Genomic DNA, 15,203 nt, shown 5'->3' with positions numbered 1-15,203 from the left:
TGATAAATGCCTGATTGGAAACAACTACTTCTTCGGCTAATACCACGCTGGGTTTTGAATTATATCGGGACAGACATTATATAAGGTACTTCAACGAAGTTAGTCTCGCAGATGTTACTCGTTCATCCAGCAGTGGGACCGTGCTGGAATCATTCGAGTAGATCACCTAAAGACCGGTTTCGACCCAAACAGCAGAGTGGAACTAGGATAACCTTCGTCTAAGAGAATGATTGTTAACTAGTAACAGCTCCGTCTCGAGAACAGAGCCCAAAGCTTGGAAAAAACATCCCAAGTACCAATACTCTAACAGATATAAAACCGTGTTTGAAAACAATATCGAGGAGAGATACATACGTTTTAAAAAATTAGCCCCAATTGGGCTTTGTTCACGGGATAAAGCTGTTACTACTTAAACATACATGCAGTTGAGCCGCACTCAAAATTATCGAGTCCCAAATTATTTGTTATTTGGATCTTTCCTGCACTGAAGGTAATACCTCGAAACCGGCCCGTAGGTTATCTACTCAAATGATTTCAGCGTGGTTCTGCTACTGAATGAACGATAAACATTTGCAAGACTTCTGTGAGGTATGTTGCATAAATATCTGTTAGGTATAATTCAATATCCAGCCTGGTATTAGCCAGGAAAGAAGTTGTTTTCCGGGAGGCATTTACCAGAACCTAGTACGTATGTATCTCTCCTCGATACAGTTCTCAGACATAGTAGATGAGTTAGTTGTTCATTAAACGTAAATTTAGAGATTCTCTTCGAAGAGACATGAATTCGAAGTTAATTTTCCTTCTGTATGAACAAACGGAGTAGATCGAATTTTCGAAAATTGGAACGTACCCTTATGTTACTTAGGTAACTCTAGAGAAAAAATGTTAAAAAATGAAAAATCGGGGATGTTTGAAATATGATCTGATGTCTGCGACGAAAAACACATCGCTCAGACTAACCGAGCTATTGAAACTCGTTTAAAATTACATGTGGCTCATCCACCAGACACAAAAATATAGTGACCCTCAGAACGCTTTGGAGAACGGCAATAGAATAAATAAATAAACTATCCGAAATTGTTAGGATCGGCATATGCCACCAGATTATTGGATGCTATCGAGAGTCTAAAAATAGCAAAGTGTGGCATTAGAACTATGAACGGTAACAAAAATCTCATTTCAAACTGTCCATTCTTCATCTGCGAATAAATCGGTTTGTGAAAGTTAGTGGGGAGTTTCAACCCGCGGGTTGCTACCCGAAATCATTGATGTGTGCCTGGAAGTGTATCCCGTTAGACATAAATAAACTTGGGAATTGGTGTACTTTATCTCCTGAAGACGCCAACTTGTTGGTGAAACATGCTTCCGAAAGATTAATCACATCAACAATAATGGATTCTACACAATTGCATATGCAGATGACATAGTTATCTTGCAGACCGGAACATTTGTTAACACACTGTGCGATAGAGCGCAGGATGGTCTCAAATTAATAGAAACATGGTGTAAGCAACACTTACTGTCGATCAATACCAAGATGACTGAGATGGTCCTTTTCACCAGGAAGTTTATCGGGCTTAAAACCTCCCGAAATCTTCTAAAGCAAACTGAACTTCTCTGAAGAGGTGCAATACCTTGGTACTGTCCTCGACAGGAAGTTAATATGGAACTCTCACCTACAGAGTAGAGCAAAAAGAGCGTCGGAGGACAGTGGGATGCACATGGGGTTTTTCACCGCGTGTGGACACCGGAATGTACACTGCAATAATAAGACCTATGAAAATGTACGGAGCCATTGCATGGGGACCGAAAGTTCTACAAGCAATGATCATCCAGCCAGTGATGCAATTGATCCCAGGTTTGTGTTCAATAAACCCTTCAGAATACAAATAATAAAACAGAGTCAGATGCTACAAATGCAATACGCATATATACAGACGGCTCAAAAACCAAAGAAGGTGCAGGATGTGGAGTTTACTCCAGATCACTAAGCCTAAATATCAAGTGGGGAATGGAAAGAATACCAGAGTGGTTCAAACATAACAATCTACACTTGCCGATATTAAGTCGATGTCTCCTAGTGACCTGTCCACCTTCCTGGAAAAGACCGGATGGACGATGAGCTAGGAGGACAAGTGCTGTGGGCGGGCCTACACTTACCCTCCGCACACGCTTAGAAAAGAGGTTGCAGTTCTGGTCTATGCAAACAGGGCATGGAATCATTCTATGCTATTCTGATTCGATTCCATAATGAATATTTGCACTCCAAACATTCGTTATGGAATTGATTCAAATATTATTCACAGAAAAGCTAAACAATGAAGTAGGTATATGTAAGAGGTAAAATTTGATTTTCATGAAAGACTGTCATCTCTAATGGCGGAAAACGAATAACATTACAAGATGAAGTACTCAATTCATTCATTACATTACGATTTTATATCACGAATGAGATAATCTCCACATGCCTTCGTTGAGAGTATGTGCACTTATTTGACCTACTTCTAGCTATAGGAATAGTATTCGAATTGAAAATAGTATATATTCAATATTTTCAATATTCAAAGAAATAGAATATCAAAATGAAAAATCGAAAAAATTTCAAAAACAAATTATTCGAGAAAAAAAAGTATTTTGCTTGTTTGCAACGAGGTCGTTTTGAAAGAATTCCCACATTTCTTGTATAAATATGAAGAAGTAGAAACCCAAAACCTTTGTTTCTCGAATGATTTATTTTTAAAATTACTTAGTTTTTATTTTCATATTTGAGATTCCGGAAAGAGTTCAATTACCTACCTATATCTAGTTTTTCGTTCATATGAAAATGTATCACTAGTTTACCATTCCAATTGAAAAAATACTTCATCATCTACTCCGAAAAGTGTTTTTTATGTTCGTTATTTGACAGAAATGTTTATGATCAATTCACTTACTGTTTAGAAAAAATCTGTTTGAAATCTGTTTTTCCGTTAATCAGCTGTCGCCCCCATACGAACGACAACTCTCAGAAGTTGAGAAACTTGTGCGAGCCAAGGACTAACGAGGTCTTACATTTTAACGTGTGACTCCTAACACTACTATTTCAGAAAATCTACAAAGATATTCATTTGATTCCGTAGCCTAACCCCACTAAGTCAAACTTTCAAATATAATCCAGTTATCAAACAATCAAAACTGTATTCACAGCAACTTGTTGAATTAATTGGAATAATAGACATGTTTGGTGAATCTGAGTAATAAGCTAGCAGCTCAGTCGTGTTCAACTTGAGCTCAAATAACTCTGAAGTATTACGAGATTATTCTGATATACAGTTTACTAATTCCTTTCGTATAGAACACAATTCACAATGATCGTACCCAGAATGAAAGAATATGATATAAGATAGTTAACTGAAATTGTAGGTTCTCAAATGAGTGCAAATTTGTTTTCAGTAAGCGGTGGGAACATTCTTTGCTCCCAAAGCTCAAAAGCTTTTTTTCTCAAGAACAACAAAATTTTTTTTCCTTGAAAGTTATTTAAAATTCTGGGGGTGAAGGATTTTTCTGTCATTCACCATCAAAATCAATATGAAAATTACTACAGAAAAGCTCATTCGAATTTCGAAGTGTCTATAGCTCATAACTCAGGAAAACACCAACATCTGAAGAAAAAATTATGACATGATTCTTTTATATCCTCGTGCACTCAAAGAATTGAGTGTTTCATTCACACGATGATGTTCACGTAGGTACTTTCGAGAGAAACCTCCAACTGTGTTATCTATTGAAAATAACCGGTTTGACACATTATTTCTCATTGAGGTGAATTTTGATCTGGGGTTACCTCTTTTCAAAGATCTTCAATGGAATTGTTACTCTAAAGCAGAGGTTCTCAAACTTATTGGGTGTACCGCCCATTTCGAGAATTAATTATTTTCTAGCACCCTCCAATTTTTTTTACTTTACTACATCTTAAGAATCACAATCGCAGTCATTATTTAAATAATTAAATTATGTGTGTCATGTGAAAATGAGACTTTCTGATGAGGGTAATGTAAAACACCAATTTGTAATATTATTACACTTTTATTCATGTTATTAAAACAAATATTTCAATTCGAATTTTAAAACTAATCTAATGTGAAGGATGAATTTAATGATTTTCAACAAGTTTTAACAAGTTGATTGAATGATTTGTCATTTAAAGAGCTGTTTTAGATTTTATTGACTGCTTTGATGATATATTGCAGTGATTGAGAGAGGCGCTCACTCAAATTTTTCGCAATCAAATGTTGCCTATGAATTACGCAATTTACAGCGAGCACATCTGGAATTTTATTTTTTAAGTACGGTATGAAGCCTTTGTGACGTCCTGTCATAGCCGGAGCACCATCCATAGCAGCTAATATAATATTCTTCAGTGGAATTTCTTTCTCATCACAAAATTTTCCCAGTGTATTATATATGGTTTATCCTTTTGTATCCGTCTCTAAATTTCTGGAAAATAGTAGTTCTTGATATATTTTTTCATTTTCAATAAACCTCACGTATACCAACGACGACAATGCTTCATTGGTTGGTAAAGTAAATTCGAACTGAATTGCGAATTTAGAAGTCTTCAGATGATTGCACAATGACTCTTCAATGTTTTCAACCATCTCACCAATTCGTCTTTGCACGGAACTATTGCTCAAAGGAATCTGCCGCTGGTTTATGTAGCACAGTAGTTATTACTTTCCGGTTCTTGAAAATGAGTCATACTTTTGTCTTTTTATCTGAATGCATTTTATTCAAAATGATCTTGTATCCTTGAGGATTTCATCGCTTCATTCAAAAATGTTTTTTGACAAAGAAGGCACATACGCGAAGATGAATTTGTGGGATTTTCAATAAATCCATTTTTATATATTCCGCGCTATACTGCCGTTTTTTTTTTGCTTCCAACATAAATTTGTCTTTAAAAATGCTGAAGTAAAGAATCGAGTATTAAAAACTTGCTAATGACACCACTCACAGTATTCACGTTCAGCACTTTACCTAGCTAGTCGCTAACTGAATTGGTTTTCGTCGCCGTCGCTTTCTATCTATCTTGCACTTTAAACTGTCTCTCTCTAACCACAAGCATCATACCGCAATACTTTTCATTACCTTTATATTTATATTCAATACTCAACAATCGAATTAACGTCTGGCAAATTACTTTTAGATTATTTTATGTATAAAGAACATAATATAAAAGTTACAGACATTTAAAATACTTTGAATTTTTCATTTAAAAAAAAGTAAAAATCTCGTATGGCACATAATTAACAACAATAAAAATGCCTGGCAATAAAAAATTGATATCTGGTGGATCTATCTAAAGGCGAAAAATTATAATTTATCCTTCGAAAAATTCTTTTACAGTTCAAGTAAGATGCGCATTAATAAACGCTACCACTACTGCCAGCCAGCTAGCCCGGACTCTAAACGAAAGAGCAAGAAGGACAGCATATCAAAAAATCAACTGTTCTGAAATTCTCTCTCGGAAACGTTACTAGCCCCTATACTATATCGTCGAATGACATTACTGGTTGGATGGCGCGCGCGCTTTTATATGAGGCAGCGGGCGGGCCTAGTACTTTCGAGAATGGAGACTAGAAACTTCTCGCTTTCCATTGAAGCTTACAGCTGAAATTCTCTCTCGGAAACGTTACTAGCTCCTATACTATATCGTCGAATGACATTACTGGTTGGATGGCGCGCGCGCTTTTATATGAGGCAGCGGGTGGGCCTAGTACTTTCGAGAATGGAGACTAGAAACTTCTCGCTTTCCATTGAAGCTTACAGCTGAAATTCTCTCTCGAAAACGTTACTAGCTTCTATACTATATCGTCGAAAGACATAACTGGTTGGATGGCGCGCGCGCTTTTATATGAGGCAGCGGACGGGCCTAGTACTTTCAAGAATGGAAACTAGAAACTTCTCGCTTTACATTGAAGCTTACCGCCTACAGTTTGACAACTATCGGACAGGAAATAGTCTAGTCTCTTAGATGGTGCTATACCAGGAAACGCGCGTTAAGCGTAAAGGAGCGGTAAAGTTTGTGTTGAAAGCAAAAAAACATTTTTAAATTAACCATCGCCCCCCCTAAACCGCTTCAATGCCCCCCCCCATTCTTCTCTGTGCCTTTTACTGCCCACCTAGAGGCCTCCAGCGTCCACAAGGGGGCGCTATCGCCCACTTTGAGAAAGATTTCTCTAAAGTGGTGGTGGAACAGACTTTGGCTTGAAGGCAGCAAGAGCTCCACAAGCCGTTACGACTTTCCTACGTCAGAATATTGTCGAAAAGTATGGAAAGAATTGAGTCCAAGTACAATATCAGAACCTGCTTGAGATTCGGAAACTCATATCCGTAGCAGCTTCACGAAAACCAGGCCACTAAAAGCGGACTGCGATTCCAAGAATTGCATATACCGTATACTCTGTGAGTGCGGCAAATCATATATCAGTGAAACTAAGAGGCCATTGAAAGTCCGCATTGCCGAATAATACCCCAAATGCACCAAACCCCATATACAAAAAAGCCACCTTTTCCTTGGACCAAATTTTCACAATAAGCTTGATGATTCGGTTAAGAATGTGCCAAATATCAATATTTTCAAATCAAGACTGAAAGCTGCTCTTATAGAAAAACATTGATATACCCGTGAGGAATTTTAGGTTTTGTGTTTTTTTTTCTTCTTCACCTAACGTTCTTGTCACTCATTCGACATTACCATTATTTTAAATCTTTCAATTGTTACCACGACCCACTCGACCAGCATGAATTAAGGCAGATTCTAACCGATTCAAAACATTTATTGCTTATTATTCTATATTTGACGAATATTACAGACTCGTATTATATGTATTCAAACGATAATCCTGCTGATTTATTGTCGAGGGGACGAACACCTTTCACTTTGTTGAATACGGATTTGTGGTGGAGTGGTCCCAAATGGCTTTTGTTAGATAATTCACAGTGGCATATTGAAGATACTGATACCACATACGACAACCCATAACAGAAAACAGGCATAATGAATTTCAGCTTTCACTTCGAAAATGATTAGTAGTTGAAAGGTTACTGAGGATTAGAGAGAGTTTGGTACATCAGCTAATGCGGAATTACAATTTTTTTCGGATCAAATATCATAAATATTTCAGATTCTCTAACAATAAAAAGTAGAATAAAATAATTTTTGGAATCATGAATACATGAAGGTATAATTCGTGTTGACGGTAGACTTCATAAGTCTGATCAATAATTTGATGAAATGTTCGGATACTTCATAGTCATAAATTGACTGAATTAAATGGTGAAAAATGAACACTAGCATGTTTTTTCCTGTGGTGCGCAGCATTTGTTATTTTCTATTCGTGAACAATTTTGGCCAGTATCACGACATCAGTTTGATTCATAAATATAATCGAAAAATGTATTGTTTGAAGCCGAACAAAAACAAAAGCAACAAAATATTCAATGAGTTATCTTCTAGACATTCCTGTGGATGAATATTTGCCTTTTCTGATGGTGTAGGTTATGCAGGTCTCTATTTCTGACCAAAGACAGGAAAACCAGTGCTTCTGAAATAACTATATCTGGATTTATTTTTCTTTTACAAGATTCATCAGCAGTATTTTAGTTCTCTCCCAATAATGTGTACTTGGTTAGCTGAACGTGCGTCAAAAGACAGCCTTTTTTGTCCTGGCGAGAAAAAAGTATTTTCAACAGATTTATTTCACTCCAGAGAGTGCAAATTCTACTTATCAAGTATTCGATTGTTGAGGTAACTTGTTAATGAGAAGGGAGAATTCAATTGTATTCCATTTTTCATGGGATAAAATAATATAAAATTCAATAAAAAATACTCTTCATTCATTCCAAGATATTCCTAGGAATATATTACAAACTGAGAATCCAATGAAGATGATCTCCACATCTGTGACTCAAAATTTCTTTGATTTTGAAATTTCCATTGACATTCCTCTCCCAAATTCAAGGATTCGATGGGATGGATTTATAGCGACGATTCCAAAGAATCAAAATTCCATTGACTTTGAGATTTTTATAAATATTCCATTATCACTTCTCAAACTCGAGATTTCGACGAAATCCTTTTTGAAGAGGACTCCATACGACGTCTGAATATTCAGAAATCAGAACACAATGCTGAACTAGGTATATATTGCCCAAATAACAAGGACTTTGTTGTGTGCAAATGAACTCACAGCAGTGTTCTGCAACCTGTCTTACAAGAGAGAGGTTTTCCTTCTTGTTGGAAGATTACTCGCGTTCAGACTATTCCCAAAAAGGGCAGCCTATTCCAAATAACTACAGACCAGTCGCTTTGCTATCAGTGATATTAAAAATCATGGAGACAGTCGTTAACCACCATATCCTCAAATATTTGGAAGGATTCAACATCTTGAGCGATCATCAATATGGTTTTCGGAAACAAAGATCAACAGATGACCTTCTATCATGTGTCACCCATATTTGGAATAACGCAATCGAGAAACAAGGAGAATCAAGAGCTGTTGCGCTTGATATTTCTAAGGCCTTTGAACGTGTGTGGTATGAAGGTTTGTTGGCCAAACTTCGACGATATGGCTTGTTGCATCATTTTTGTGCAAGAACGTTTTCTGCAAGTGGCCATCGATATATTTCTTTCAAATACTTCCACCATCAACGCTGGTGTTCCCAGGGAATATTTTTCATTATATATATCAACGACTTATTGGAAAAAAACAAAAATCCAATATATTGCTTTGCTCACATCAATTCCATTTGAATTCTGGGACATCGGCTAAGGAGGCACATCTCCACCAGCAGCAGGAGGTTGCATATCTTAATGAGGATCTAGAAGTGATTTCGAATTTAGGTGAAAGTAACCAGGTTCAATTCAATGCCACAAAAACCCAGGCATCGGTTTTCTACAGGAAGATAAATGTCTCCGAACCGAATATAATGATGTCAAGTCGGAAAATTCCACTTTCTGCTTTGATAAGTTTGTTGGTGGTTAAAATGTACACCAATATGTCTTGGCAGAATCATGTCGCTGGAATTGCAAAGCCTGCTTCTCAAAAGCTTGGAGCACTGTTCCTGACCAGAAAACTTTTGATGCTTTATACATCTCAGATCAGATTTGTCTCTCTTTTATATATACTTTCACGGGAAGTGTTCAAGTGACTTGGCTCATTTGATTCCACCAAGAGTGGTACATATATACATTTTTTGTAATTTTAAGGACATGAATGATTTGAATATAGTACTGCCTCACTATAATGGGAATATACTCGTAAATTGTCTTAATATAGTTGTGTTATATGTCCTGTGAATTATAACAAAGGTACATGTAATTCTCTCCTCATGTTCGCGAAGATGCAACAACGATACCTTCGACAAATTCATAATCAGATTCCGATCTTGAAATCATTATTGAAACGTAAGAATATTTTTATGGTGTCATTGTCGAAGAAAGTCGAAAGACAGGATATGTTTTCAAGTTGGGGGCTATAAATAGTCATTCAACCTGTCTTGGTATCTTCAAGCACCTTTGAGCGAGCATCCATTACAATGATCTAAGACAATTCATGTATTTGCCGTTAATGGCAAAGCATAGTAACAGTTTTGAAACTAGATCTAATAATAAAATCAAAAAACATAAAAAGTATTGGGAAAGAAAGTTTTTGGCCTACTACTACTCCATCTTGATACAAAAAAAAAATATAACCCCTTCAATTCATAAAGAGTATATTTGACAAGTTGAATTTTGTTATACGGAATGCATAATAAAGGATGATAAATAAATTATGATAAAGTTGATTTCAATGTTCTGTTAAAATCTTTCATAAACATATTTGTGATCATTTTTCCACTCATCTTTATTGTAATGTTAAAATACAAAGTAAGAGATTTTTCTAACATTATGAGAAAATGTCATTCTCACTTGTGTTTCAGTTGGAAAATTGTGGTTGGAAAAGAGTGGAAAAGAGTGGACGGCCAGACAAAATAAATTCACTAATTTAATGTATATTATGTATGCGTATATTTATAAAAAGTCTCGAAACATGTCACAACGTGGTACAAAACCCAGACCCAGATAAGCACTTCTAGAAATTACCAAAGAATCACAAGCTGTTACACTGAATCTGTAACCAAACATCCCTTCTCGTAATGTTGTTTTTCGTCAGCAATCAGAAACTATTCCATCTACAAGCAAGTAGCCTGTGTACTTGCCTGAAGCATTACATCCCCACCCTGTTTCCCTCGGAAAGTGGGAAACAGAGATCGAAAAACCAACGAGTTTGTCACTTATTATACAGATACTTCAGAAAAAGAAGCTGTTAGAAAAGAGTCTGAAGAGCGACAGAAACGGTTGAAAAATGAACAAACGACGAAAAAAGTACTTGAATCGTCTACTGGAACGACAGACAAAGGCAAATATGAAGCAAAGAAAAATAGAACTCAAACACCAGCAGAATCATTAGCAGAAGAAGAAAAATATTATTGCCTTCTTTGCTTAGAGACGTGTTCAGCGATTCGGTTTGGAGAGATTTGGATTCAGTGTCAAGGGAGCTACAAACAATGATCTCACGTAGCCTGTACTGATGGGAGTGGATATTATACATGCCATGACAGCCATCAGTATTATTAAATATAGTAAAAAAATATTTTATTCAAATTAAAATTTTGATAACTATATTTGTTTCATTATTATTATGATTATGAAAGTCTGATTATAAGTGTAAAACACTCTACATGGAAAAACATTTCTGTTTATTTTAGAAGAGTTCTAATGTTTTTACTTTTCAGGGTTACAACTGCCTTCCATCGGTTTCACGACCGCCCTTGGTTTGGGGTCGGTTATAACGATCCAACACTCTCATTGGCGTTTTCTTGTCAAAATGTTTCACCTGGACGACTGATTTTTATATTATTTCAAATATAAATGACTATATAGTTTCATATCAAAGTCTTTGATCGTTGTTTACAGCTGTGTTAGATGTGCTGTGGGCAATTGAAGGAAAATTGTTACAATCGTACCCAGTGTCCTCTACAACAGTATTCTGCATTGTATAAACAAGCTTGAAGAATGGAGTCGTTGGTTTATGGTGATACACTGTCCTCGTTATCAAACGAGCATATTGATAGACAGAAAATATTTACAGTTATAATGTTGAACACATTTGAAAAATTTGGAAATGTAAATATTTTTTTTGGGTTATGGGAACGAAAATAGATTATATTCCGAAACGTCAACACTCTTGAAGGAAGCTACGTATTGAATGTGGGACAAAGAAAATAATTTTTGTTCAATTTCTACTAAGATTTTTATTTGTTACGACCAGTTTCAGTTTATTAAAACATTCTCAAGTAAACTGACGCATTTTGACAAATTAATCCTTGAATATACAATGCTACAGATATATTACAGATTATAGATATAGAAATGATACAGATTCTCAAGGATTTGTTTGTCAAAATATGTTAGTTTACTTGAGAATGGTTCAGTTAACCGAAACCGGTCGTTAGAAATAAAAATCTTAGAAGGAATTAGACAATAGTCATTTTCTTTATTCTATATTCAATATGAATTTCTACAAAATGAATAGGCCATCAATCGAACAAGGAAGTTAGCTTCCTTGTAGATATATTTGTAGTAGATATATTTGTCGGCAAAATGTACAAATATGGTATGTTACTGAATAATTGAACTCTTCAGTGGTTTATATATGAGAAAAACGCGACGAACTGTGGCTGTTCATGTTTCTGAGGTTCAATTCAAAAACTCTTCCATTTGGAGAACTACGTTTATGTGGTAAAAATCTCCTGAGAACGTTTTTCCAAATAGATTTCAACCAATATGAATCCCTACTTTCACACATACACCGCTCCTGTATAGTGCTTGTATTTTGTCCTCAAAAAAATACTACTCTGTTGAGTACCGTTGTACTCTCAATCATAACGACCAGTTTTCATTTTTTATGGAAACATTGTTACATTTTAAACCATAACATATGAAGACGATGAAATGGGAAAGCAAATATGTTACAATGAATCTTCGATTGAATGTTTTGTATCAATACGACCACCATCAACCTTTTCTTCAAATACGGACTTCTCTCTCCCAATACAAAGATCGATAAAGCGATAAAATCACAATTGAGTGATATATCACACTCAATATTTTCATAGCGAGTCATTCAAAATGACTAGCATCATCAGTGACAACAAATTCAATCACGGTCCTGTCGATAGTTTTTTGTAAATTGATTTGATTTCTTCAAAACGTATTCTAGTATTGGGATACCACATACCTCAACACAATTAACATTCATATTTTTCCTGTCTGAAAATGTTTCCATCACAGACATCCTTATTTTAAGGCTGATTTCTCCTGAATCAATTATCATTAAAAAAAAAAGAGATGTTATCGAAGTATACCCACGATGCTAAAAAATTGCTAAAGAAATTGTAGGGACAGAAAACTTATGTGCATTATACGAAAACGTCAACTCAAGCATTCAGTGTAGTTTGTCATGTAGAATTCATTATCTGTATTGGTTTACTTTTCTCAAAAAAAAATTGTTATATAATGAGGTTTAATTGTTATCACTGACGATACTAACAATTTCAAATGGAACACTATGAAAATATCAAGTGTAATATACCAGTGAATTGTGATTTTCATCGCTTGATCTATATTTTGATAAAAAAGACACGTCCGTATTTGAAAAGAGTTGATGGTGTTCGTGTTCACGAAAAATGTATAAACACATTATTGTTCATTATAATACATTTTCAATATAATTATTTTTTTCACCATTTTTATATTTTTTTAAATAATAATTATTTATCATTCCACGATGAATACACACAATATAATGAAATGAATTGTCGCGCAGAGTAGAAGTTAAATGAATCGCTTCCGTAAAGTCTCGTAGCAGCTGTATAGTGATACGCGTAACGAAGTAAGCAATTATGTTTATCAGCAATGAATACGAGGCAAGTATTACATAAAATAAAAAGCATTGCAAAAGAAGTGACAAAGGAATGTTTGAACGACAACGTTTTTATGGATGGCCTTGCTGATAAAATATTCAACCTAGTGTCGAATGGTCCTCGGATATTGAAGGATTAACCAGAAACATTTATAAGGTTAATATAACAACAGTTGAAGTACAAACACAACACAAAAATGAAATAATGAAACTCGATAAGGATGTGGAAACAATTATGGACAGACTAAAGAGCGTTGAGAATGACAAATCAGAACTCAAAGAAAAACTTGAAGTTGTTGATCTATCCCAGAGAAGTGCCATACACAGTGATTTTGCATTGAAATACAAAATTTTCAAGTTGGAACAAAAGTCTAAAATGTATGAGCTGAGATTATTTGGCATCAAGGACGTCAAAAACAAAAATTTGAGTGAAAAACCATCAAAGTTTTTGAAAGGTAAGCTACATGCAGATATTACTGGATTCGAAAACTCCTACAGAGTGGAGGTTCATTGGGATGAAGCTGTAAAACTTCCAACGATTAGGGTAAAATTCAGTTTTTTGGCAGACCAAAATATTATTTTCTTCAATAAAATCAAATCAAGGGGTAGTAGAGTGTCAAAAGCGAAAGAACTTACCAAGCAACGCCTGGAATTGATGATTGAGGCTGAAGTACAATATGGAAGAGAGGCAGTCTGGTCAAAAAATGGGGTCAAATATTGCAAACACAATGACATAAACAATGGAAGATTTGGAGAAGATTCAAAAGACGGAGACGAACCTTCAAACTGACTGAAACATTTCATAAAAAACTATTTAATTTTAATTGTCATACTTAAAACTCATATTTCTTTTGTAATTTTCTGATTGATTCATTTTCACTTCCTTCATATTTATATTTTCCTACTTCCTTCTACTCTCAGCTATGGAACACATATACATATTTTGGCTATTTAAATGTAAGATCTTTATTAACCATTTTTCAGATGTAAAAGATCTCATTGATTGTCCAAGGACACTATGATATGAAACATGGTTTTCTGATAACATACTACATGAACATATTCAAAGCAATGATTACAAGTTTATTAGATGTGATAGAGGATCGAGTGGCGGGGGGGTAGGTATATATCTGCGGTCTAATTTTAAATTTCATATCATTTGATAAGAATAACATTTAATAAGAAAAATATGGCAGTTGGAGTATTACATAGACCTGGTTCTACATCAAAATTTGGCACATTTTTCGATATTTCAGAGTTAACTTTATCAGAAATTGAAATGATATGTGGAGGCGACGTTGATATTGATCTCTTGTTTCTTGCTGAAAGTAATACGTTATTATGGTATCTAATGAAGAAATAGTTAATTACTACGGCACTCAGGACACATCTCACATTTCTGACCATAATTTAATTTTTGATTCAACTCAAAATGGAAATTAAACAAATAATACAGTTTTTTACATATAGATATTTTAAGCGAATCGACAGAGAGCATTTACTGCAGCTGCTGTTATCATCACCCTTTGATGACATTTTATTTTCTTAGGATGGTAATGACAAGGTTGAATATTTTACTGATTTGAAGCTACTCTTATTTGAAACCGTTGCGCCAGTAAAATAAGTAAAAGCAAGGAAGGTTCAACAACCGTGGCTCTCTTACAATGTGAAACTGATAATAAATTACTTAGAAACCAAACCAATTTCATGATAAGAAATGAGAAAAAAGCATATCTTGATCAGATTATAAGTGGTTACCCTAATTGTAAATTATTATGGAATAAGCTTAAAGATCGTAATATATATTCTCGTAAAAAAATAACTTGCCAGAAAGACCTAATGATCCCATTAAAATCAATAAATATTTTTTGAGTAAATCTAACCAACATTTTGTTTCCAGTAATGAGATATTAAATTATCAAAAAAATAATTTGGAAAATAATATATCAATAGACAAATTTCGCTTTGAGCCGGTAACATAAAATATTGTTAACCAATGTATTTTAGAAATAAAAACAAGAGCCATAGGTTCAGATAAAATTAATATAGATATGCTACTTCTTTGCTGTCCTATAATACTACCATATCTCACTAATATAATAAATTTATGTTTGCAAAATAATATATTTCCTCAAATGTGGAAGATTTTTAAAATAATGGTCCTTCCCAAAATATCTAATCCAAATACTCTTAACG

General features: G+C 34.7%; 1 protein-coding gene across 2 annotated transcripts in view; it reads left to right on the top strand.

Moving 5' to 3' along the window:
• Window positions 1–15,203, top strand: part of LOC111505269 (lachesin) — a 624,335-nt gene that overhangs the window by 29,424 nt on the left and 579,708 nt on the right. The gene's annotated exons all lie outside the window — the stretch shown is intronic.

Source organism: Leptinotarsa decemlineata, unplaced genomic scaffold (assembly GCF_025532065.1).
Source record: "Leptinotarsa decemlineata unplaced genomic scaffold, Ldec_3_MD MMD2_tig00026328_RagTag_RagTag, whole genome shotgun sequence".
Taxonomy (NCBI): domain Eukaryota; kingdom Metazoa; phylum Arthropoda; class Insecta; order Coleoptera; family Chrysomelidae; genus Leptinotarsa; species Leptinotarsa decemlineata.
This window is presented reverse-complemented; position numbering and strand designations above follow the sequence as displayed.